Here is a 10477-nt window from a genome sequence, read left to right as displayed (position 1 = left end):
ATATCCCTTGTTAAATTCAATGTAGGCACTTTAACTTCATGCCATCATTTGCAGAGTAATATTGTTGTATCCACAGCATTAATAAAGACAAAAGCTGTAGAAAATGTGGGCACATTTTTTTTTTGCAGTTTGTAAAAGGACAAATAAATATATGTATGGTGAACAAGACTTACCTTGTTTGACATTATAGGTGTAAAAATAATTGCAAAACCAACCATTTCTTCCACATTCTTCTGAAAAATCCCCCACAATATATAGAAAAGCATTAAACTGATAAGCCTCCCCTTTGCTACAAACTGCATTGCAGACTTGATTCACATCATCAGTTCAAATCATGTTTATTAGCAAATCTCATAAAATTAGGAGAAGTATCAAAGTGATAAAACAATGCTAGAGAGTTAAAATACACTCTGTCTATTGTTCTGGCTATTCATCATTCACTACCAAAGACATGTTGAGTGTGAGAGAACTGTCTCTGTACTGGTATCCAACCTCCAGACATATATATGCAAATAAATAATCTCCATATATGGAGAAAAATTCACGATGTGGTAGTATGATTAATCAATCTTGGCCTGATAGTGTCTATATAAAACTCCACAGTCGGAGACAAGTTTGCGTAAATGTGCATATATTCTTTCCTTTTTTCTTGTACATCTTTTCAATCCACCTGGCTGTCACCAGCTATTGGTCAGATTAATCACCCTGGAGGGACTTTTTATTGGTTGATCATCTCACAGCTGAGATTTCATGAGCACCCCCTGCCAATTCCCTCACTCCTCTCATTACTCACACTTTTAAGATATTTATCATAAAAAGCATTAGACTGTGCTCTCTCAACATTTTTTTCTGAGGCGCCTATTTCAAGGCTCTGCCTGGCTGGGTTTTATTTCGACACAGCCAGAGAGGGACTGGCGGTTTCCACTGGTTCTCCTCCCATCCTCCACCAGGGCAGACACTGCTTCTTTGTTTCATGCTTCAGTGCAGCGATCATTACAGACCCGTGTCACTGGCTGCTGTGTAAAGTTACAGGGAACAGAGGATTCAAGAGATAACTACTCATATAATGGGGTAATAGAAATAATAACCCCTGACATCATCCCGAATCTAAAGGGAGAATGATTTTTTTTTTTTTTTTTTGCTGCTCTGCATTGTCAGTGAAGGTTAAACGCGCCAAAACATAATGACATGGCTAATTTGGAAGCAGGTGTTGGAGAATCTTATAATGACTGAATGCAAATGAAAGCAGGCCCTCAGCTGTCACAGTCACAGTAGTAACTTGCAAAACATGAACAAATGGCCACTCAAGACTAAGTATACAAATATCAGTCTATTCAGTAAAAAGCAAAATGTATACATTTGGTATATAATGGTAAATAAAGTTTGAAAAGAAGAGGTTTGTTGCTGGTTGCTTAGACATTAAAATTGATAGTAGTATTTTAAGGGGTTCATCACTTTAAACAACAAACAGTATCTCCATCAATTCTAATTACGAGCATAAATAAAATTTGATCAAGAGGAGATCAGGCCACTAAAATAATAAGGAGCTGAAGCAGTTCTGTTTTAGCAGTAGCCTCTGTTTCTGGAGGGGTGGGTGGGCTGGCTCTGAACACCAGACTGTGAAACTCTTAATGTCTGTCTCTGCACTAGTCTGTTCACCCTCCATTTCACACCTGGCACACACCTGGCACACACACACACACACACACACACACACACACACACACACACACACACACACACACACACACACACACACACACACACACACACACAGACCATCACATTTATTGAGCTCGTTGCATTGCCTTTTTCTTCTTGTGTGTTAACTATATTTCCATTAAGGACACATTTTGTGAATATTTTAAGGTTGAAGCAAAGTTTTCCTCACACACACATTAGGTCGCTCACCCATCTATCCTTTCTCAGCTGTGTTACTCCTCTCCCTTATATATCCACGAATCTCGTCAGTGGTTTCCAAAGGAGCCAAATATATCTCCCGCCCCTGGGAATCACTGCCACATTAGCTTCCTGATAGATACTGACATTCCCATTGTGTAAGGCAAGTCTAATGAAATGATGATGATGATATTGACTGCGGGCTGCTTGCCAGCCCTTCCCCCTTCCTCTTCTCCACACATTGTTAATACACACATGCAGCTATGGCCACAATTTAGCCTGAAAACAATTCCTTTTTTAAACCTTTTCAACCATATTCACTTAATGATCCCCAGTTCAACGTGGGCAGCATTTTTGCTCTAATACTTGTTCAAGTTAAAGGTCAATAGTTACGTGTTCTTGTGCTATAAAAGGTGTTTATTTGCCACTGCAATCTGCTCATTTTGTTCTTAAATTCAAATAGCAAGCATGCTTGACATTAAAAAAACAGAATCAATTGAAACACCTCAAGGCCTCTGACTTCTAAGGTAATTATAATTGGTTACACTTATCTAAATAGCCTCCTCTTATTGACTGTGTGTCCACAGCTTGATTAATCTTAAGAAAGTACATTTTAAGCAGGAGATTAATAGTCCAGAGACTGTAGCTTGCCTGGCTGTCTTCATAGCTGGGGAGTGTAAACCTAATGTAGCACTTGTTAAAGTTTAAAGGCTGCTAGTAAATGTCTCTGTTGGACATTTTTCTAAAGGAATAAGCATAAGCCCAGGAGCAATTACACTGCAGCTTACCAAGTCTCTGTGTAGTGATTGCTATCATGCATGCTAAATGAACAAAACAATTTCTAAGCACACAACAGTGATCTAGTGCTCTAAAGCTTTCAAGTGTGGTATTTGATGTCTTTTCTTTCCTGAATAGGAATTATGAGGCAGCAGCACAGGACAGGAAACATGTGTCTGATGTTGCTGACATTAAAATGATAAACAACAACAATAATGATGTGACTCGTACTGGTGTTTTCCTCTGCTGCTCTGTCATCTTAAAGCAGGCTTTTCTAATTCACTTAGCATTTAATCTCTACCTCCCAGCACAACAGAATTATGTCAGCACGGAGCATGTATTTATTAGATGACCCGTAGAAACGCAGTGCACAAGCAAACAAGAGGACCTTGATATTCTATCAAATTATGGCCACTTTGTTAATGTCTTCCTGGCCTCATCAGACTTGTGGTATAAATACCTGAACTAAAGTACAGCGCTTTGCAGCTTTAGTTATAAATTCTTTGGAGAATTGAAGAAGTATAAATCTGAGAGAGCTATCCAGAACAGTGATCAGCGTCAGCAAACTCCTGCTGAAATACAGAGTTTATTTATCTGCTTCCTGAAGGAGCAAGTGTCACCATGTGAAGTTTATTTCTCACTGGTAGTAGATAAAAGATAAGAAGATCTGTTAATGGACCAATGAATGATGTAAGTTTCCAATTTTTATGGTATTGATATTAGGACTTCAACCAATTATTAATTTTATAATTGATTAATCTGCTGATTATAAAAAAAGCAGCAAATCCTCACATTGGAGAAGCTGGAACCTTTAATGTTAAGTTTTTTGTTTGAAAACTAACGTAAATGATGAATCGATTATCAGAATACTTGACAATTCATTTTCTGACAATCGACTAATCGGTTAATCAACTAATCGCTTCAGCTCCATGTCTAAACATTGATATTGCTATCTATAATAAAGAGAAAAAATGAATTAATTAATAATAATGAATGTCAAAGTAGGCTAGAAATTCCTATATCTTACTATATCCTATACACAATAATAGAAGAGATCCAACAATCTCAAATGATGGAAACAAGCCTCAAGATGACTAGTCCTTATGAGAATTTTCAGTTAAACATATTGATCACAAAATGAGCACCAAGCAATATATGAATGTTAAATATTTCATAAACAGGCAGGCCATTGTGTGCCTTCACAGAAGCTTCACAAGTTATTGTATGTTCTTGTGTCTATGTTCAGAAACTGACTTTAGTTTTACACTCTTTCCTTACATGTTAAATGATGATGATCAAGTAACGTGAAAAGTTTGACCTCTAAATGCTTTTGAATCCCCACTTGAATTAGCCAGGAAACACCATAAGGGAGTAGTTCAGGTAACCTAGGGAGTATCCAGATTTGTGCCATTGTTGATAATCTATGCTCCACTAGAAACTGAAAAGATTAGAGAACAGTATTTAGTTTTTCTTCCAAGGTGAATGCTGTCTAAATGTGGGGAAAGGGTTAAAATATTCCTCGCACTGGGCTCCTTTCAACATCCGTGTCTTGTGAGCTAAAACATAAATATGTGTTGTATCAGTGTCTCCAGAGATGTTGGTGCAAATTATGTGGTGGATTTTGAGGCTGTAGTGTTGATGCAATAACCAACCGAACCAACCTGTTCACCAAGATGTTGTTCATGATCTGCATGTCATGGCTTTAGACTAATCAATTTGTTGTATCAAATAGTCTTGCAATTAAAGTACTCACTTTTTTATATTTGTCTTGGTGAATTTGTTATTTTAAAAAGTCATATCAATTTGATGATTTTCCAACATTTTGAGATAACATTGTATTTCTAATTTCCAGTGAAATCAATTAAGAATGTTCTTTCTTTTTCTCTGTCAAAAGTTTGAGCAGGATACTAAAGTAATTATTCTGATGTGATTATATGAATCTCAATGTTGGCTCAGATCACAGTGTCAAGAAGAACATTTTCTTGTCAGAATACAGTCTATCACACAATGCTTGATCTCCTCTCTTGAATAAGGATGCCTTTTAAGCTTAAAGTATCATTCAGCACAGCCTGCAGAGATACAAAATCAAGGTGAGCTCTGACTGACAGCATAACTGATGATTGATGAGGTGAATCATAATGCTGTGCAAGTTTATTTCAAATTATTTGATAAGAGCTGCTGCACTACAGAGATATTCAACTATATATGCATTAATCTACTCCTTGAGCCCATGTTCTTTATAGCACTGATGATATCCCTTATTATCTCTGTTTGATCAAAGAGACAATTTTATTCTTTCACATCTCTCCCAGCTCTCGTTTCTGCTCTGGCATGATTATACGATCAAATCAAAAGCAGCTAGGATCTGAATAAAAAAACAACTTTCAAAAATAAAACTGAGATTTTCACTGATAGCGCTCAGCTATGTTAATGGTATTAGATGCTGACAGGAAGTTCATCTTCCAGAAAATCTAAGGTAAGGTATCATTATTCTACATATCTCTGATCATACACACAACCTCATTCAAGCAGCTAAACTACAACATACCAGACAATACAAACTACAGGAAGTAGGCAGAACTCTAATTGACTGCAGACACTGTCATTAAATAATTGCTTAAGTAACACTGCTAGGTAGCAATACTATTGTGTGAATGCTGATTTAGCAGCATTCACACTGTATTGTTATCCAATTCTTCCTTATGACTTCCAGTCACCTACTACATCTTTAAGGACATTTGTGCTTGTATTAAACTTTTTTCTACCATTTGTACTTTTAAAAAAATGAAGTTATTTTTCTTTTTACACTGAAAGTCAATGGAGCAATCTTCAAATCCTCTTCAGGCTTTTCCACTTCGAAATGCTACTCCTCCCACATACTTTCAACTACAGAAATCATTCAAACTTTAAACTATTCACAAAACCTTCAGCTATTAGAAAATGATTTAACTTTTTGATATATTTTTGTGTGGAGTTTGCATGTTCTTCCAGACTTTATTTGACATACTATACTACTATACTAGACTTTTTTATGACATTTTTCAACATATACTATGACTTTTGTATCACTTTTTTCGACATACTATACTAGACTTTTTTCGCTATAATATGACTGACTTTTTTCAACATACTACACCATGACTTTTTATCACTTTTTTCACCATTCTATATAATAACTATTTTCGACATACTATACTATGACTTTTTTATCACTTTATTCAGCATACTGTACTATGACTTTTTTTGACATGCTATACTATGACTTTTGAAATCACTTTTTTCGACCTCAAATACTATGACTTTTTTATTAGAAAAGCTGAAAACGATTCAGCTTTTTGATATCTTTTACAGTTTTTGTGTTATCAATGTTTAAGGTTCGTGCTTCTTTCAGGATTTTTCTGCATTTATAATGGATGTGTATTGCGTGACTTGTACTTTTTGTGTGGACTTTGCATGTTCTTCCAGACTTTCTTTGAAATACTATATACTATGACTTTTTAAACATACTATACCATGACTGTGTGTCAGTAGTTAGCACTGATCCAACAACCACCAGCAAAAAGGAACTGCAGAATATTACCCTTGGTTTGATTCCAGTCCGAGCTGGGCCTTTTTGTGTGGAATTTGCATGTTCTTGCAGACGCTTTGACATATTATACTATGACTTTTTCATGACTTTTTTCAACAAACTGTACTAAAACTTTTTATCACCTTTTTCAACATACTATACTATGAGTTTTTTATCACTTTTTTCGATATACTATACTATGACTTTTTCCGACATTACACTATGACTTTCTTATCACTTTTTTCGATATACTATGCTATGACTTTTTCGACATGCTATACTATGACTTTTTTTGACATACTATACTATGACTTTATCACTTTTAACGACATGCTATACTATGACTTTTCATAAATTTTTGACATGCTATACTATAAATTTTTTTGACATAGTATAAAAAACATTTAATGGCTTTTTTGATATACTATACCATGATTTTTTATCCCTTTTTCCTACATACTATACTATGACTTTAATGGCTTTTTTGACATGCTATACTATGACTTTTTATAATTTTTTCGGTATACTATTACATTTTCATCACTTTTTTGACATGCGATACTATAACTTTTTTAACACTTGTTTCGACATACTATACTATGACTTTTTATCACTTATATAACTTTTTTGACTATGATATTTTTCAACATACCATACCATAACATTATTAGGATAAGCATTTCTCTGGGAGAAACTGATAACAGTGTTGCAAAGAGAGTTGTTTGAATGCAGCCAGTTATATTGTTGACATGTAGCCGTGGCAGAATAATGGCAATGGTTTGATGAAGATGGGATTAGTGACCCATCATCTTAACCATTCGGCCCGCTCATTTGCCTTCATGATTTTACAAAGTAAAGGGTATTTACAAAGTAAAGGGTATTTACAAAGTAAAGGGTATGTAAAGGGTATTTACAAAGTAAAGGGTATTTACAAAGTAAAGGGTATGTAAAGGGTATTTACAAAGTAAAGGGTATTTACAAAGTAAAGGTCCGATCCAGGTCACGCCCTGAGTGTTTACATAGGCCTAGTATATTTAAATGTGGCATGGCGTAGATGAGGAAGATACGATCTAGACGGAGCTACACGGTCATTGATGATATAGGGGAATTAGCTCAAATGGTAAAGTGCATGTGAGAGGTAGCAGGATTCATTCCCGCAGTCTCCAGAGGAATTTAGATTCTTCTGTATTTTTTACTTGTGCCACCAATTAAACAGAAACAAGCAACTGTCCTAACATACTATACTATGACTTTTTTATCACTTTTTTCGACAAACTATGCAATTACTTTTTTAATCACTTTTTTTACATGCTATAATATTGCTTTTCAACATGCTATACTAGGATTTTTTTGTCATACTATATAATTACTTTTTTTTATCACTTATTTGATATACTATATCAAATACTATATTTTTCATCACTTTTTTACATGCTATACTATGACTTTTTATCACTTTTTTCGATATACTATCCTATGCCTTTTTTCAACATATTATACTATCACTTTTTTATCACTTTTTTTGACATAGTATACTATCACTTTTTTTAAATACAATACTATTACTTTTTTATCACTTTTTTCGACATACTGTACTATGACTTTTTATCACTTTTTTGATATACTATGCTATGACTTTTTTGACATACTATACTATGACTTTATCACTTTTTTTGACATGCTATACTATGACTTTATCACTTTTTTCGACATACTATACTATGACTTTATCACTTTTAACGACATGCTATACTATGACTTTTCATACAGTTTTTACATGCTATACTTTGACTTTTTCGACATAGTATACTATGACTTTTTTTCGACATGGTATACTATGACTTTTTTTTCGACATATTATACTATGATTTTGTTATCACCTTTTTTTGACATACAATACTATGACCTTTTAATGGCTTTTTTTGACATACTATACCAGGAATCTTCAACAGGGGGTCCGGGACCACCAGGGGGTTCTCAGAGTCAATCCAGGGGGGCCTCCAAATTATTGTTAATTTTTGAAAGTTTTTTCAAAACTTAAAAAGTCTTAACATGATTCCAACATATTATTAGAAAATATAGATCCCCACTGATGGTAGGCTTACTGGCCTATAGGTAATGTAGTCACTAAGGTGTAGCCACAGATACAGTTCATCCCAAAGGATTGACTGTTTCACATTTAAGGTATAATATTATAACATGATTTATAAAATCATGCCAACAATTCTTAAGCTATTTGAATAGCTTTGTATTCTATGCGAAAAAGGTATCTATAAATGCTTTAATAAAAGTTATTGTAGGACCAGATTAATATGCAACTTAATTTTATACAATATATGTAGTAGTGGGGTCCCTGATCCGTCTCTCTTTCAGTTAAGGGGTCCTTGGCTTGAAAAACGTTGAAGACCCCTGTACTATACTATGACTTTTTTCAACATACTTATACTATGACTGTAGCTCGGTGGTTAGCACTGCCAGCAAACAGGAACTGCAGAATATTACCCTTGGTTTGATCCCAGTCTGGGCGGGGCCTTTTTGTGTGGAGTTTGCATGTTCTTTCAGACGTTTTGACATATTATACTATGACTTTTTTATGACTTTTTTCTACATACTATACTATGACTTTTTCGCCATATTATACTATGATTTTTTTCAACATACTACACTAAAACAATATTAGGATGAGCTGGGAGAAACTGATAACATCATTGCAAATAGAGTTGTTTGAATGCAGCCAGTTATATTGTTGACATGTAACTGTAGCAGAATCACAGACTCTGGTTTGATGAGGATGATACACGAACCCACGCTTGCAGAGCACAATGAATAAGCAGTACCGACCTTAACCACTCAGCTACCTCGTCTGCCTTCATGTGTTTGTTTTTTTCAATACTATAACAATGATTTTTACGACTTTCTATACTATGACTTTTGCGACATACTATACAGACTTTTTCGGCATACTATACAGTCTTTTTCGGCATACTATGCAATGACTTTTTTTGATATACTATGCTATGAATTTTTTAACATTCTATACTATGACTAAGGGCACAGCTAATTGGGATCCTATAATAAACTAAACTAAACTAAAATATGTTTTGACTTTTTCGACATACTACGACTTTTTAATTTCTGGCAAGGGCAATGTGGAGGGTGGGGGTGTGGCCTTGACCAACTGCCACTTTGCTTGTTTGAAAGCCATGATGTCTCTCTTTCTCATGGGTGGGCCAGTTTTTCTGGGCGGGCAAAGCAGAGAAAGTAGAGGTAACCTTGCTCCTTATGACCTCATAAGGAGCAAGATTCCAGATCGGCCCATCTGAGCTTTCATTTTCTCAAAGGCAGAGCAGGAGACCCAGGGCTCAGTTTACACCTATCGCCATTTCTAGCCACTGGAGATCCATAGGCAGGCTGGGTGAACGCATATTAATGTTAAAAAACCTCATAAAGAGACCTTTTCATGCCATGGGACCTTTAACAAATAGTAACTGCCGCTCAGCGTCATGGAGCTCGTAGCTGCCGGGACCGGCCGGTGGTCTCCTAATTTCATTAGATATCTTACGTTTTGGTGTGCATATATTTTTGTATAATATACAGATCTGTTCATGAGAATGCTTTGCATATCTATAAGTTTATATGTCTTTCTCCGTCTGTCTGCTGTGAAGATATAGTGGTGCAGATAGGCAAAACATTTGAACCACTGTCATTTCTTACTCTTTATTTTGCATCCTTCATCGCTTTCCCACTTTTGTAGCTATTTATACTGATTCAGCTGCTTTCCATGATTATGCTACTTAAAGCTATAGTGTGTAGTTTCATGTCTCCCCCCATCCCTCCTCCATGCAGTTGTTAGTTGCCAAGGAGGACAAAAAAAGGAGGATTAAAAAAACATGATGGAATCTTTCAAAGAGGTAATTATCTTCACTCTATTTTCTGTGCGCAAAAGTCACCGTAGGACACAATCTTCTGAACATAGCCATACTGAGAAATAAAGAGAGAGTTGTGTGGAGCTGATAGTCTTGATTAGCTTTGTAGCAACTCATTTGGCAATGGCTTGAATGTAACAGACGTTCATTAATAACAAAGAATTACCAATAAATATTTAATTTAAGCCTAAAAATGTTCCACATCTTTCATTCATTGTAAATTCTTTTCGTACTTTTTGAAAAAATTTAAGACAGCTGATTAAGATTTCTTAATTTGACCCACCCATTTTACCAACTCATTCATTAC

This window comes from Perca flavescens, chromosome 11 (assembly GCF_004354835.1).
Source record: "Perca flavescens isolate YP-PL-M2 chromosome 11, PFLA_1.0, whole genome shotgun sequence".
In the NCBI taxonomy this organism is placed as follows: Eukaryota; Metazoa; Chordata; class Actinopteri; order Perciformes; family Percidae; genus Perca; species Perca flavescens.
The sequence above is the reverse complement of the archived record's forward strand: the minus strand, read 5'-3'. Positions refer to the sequence as shown.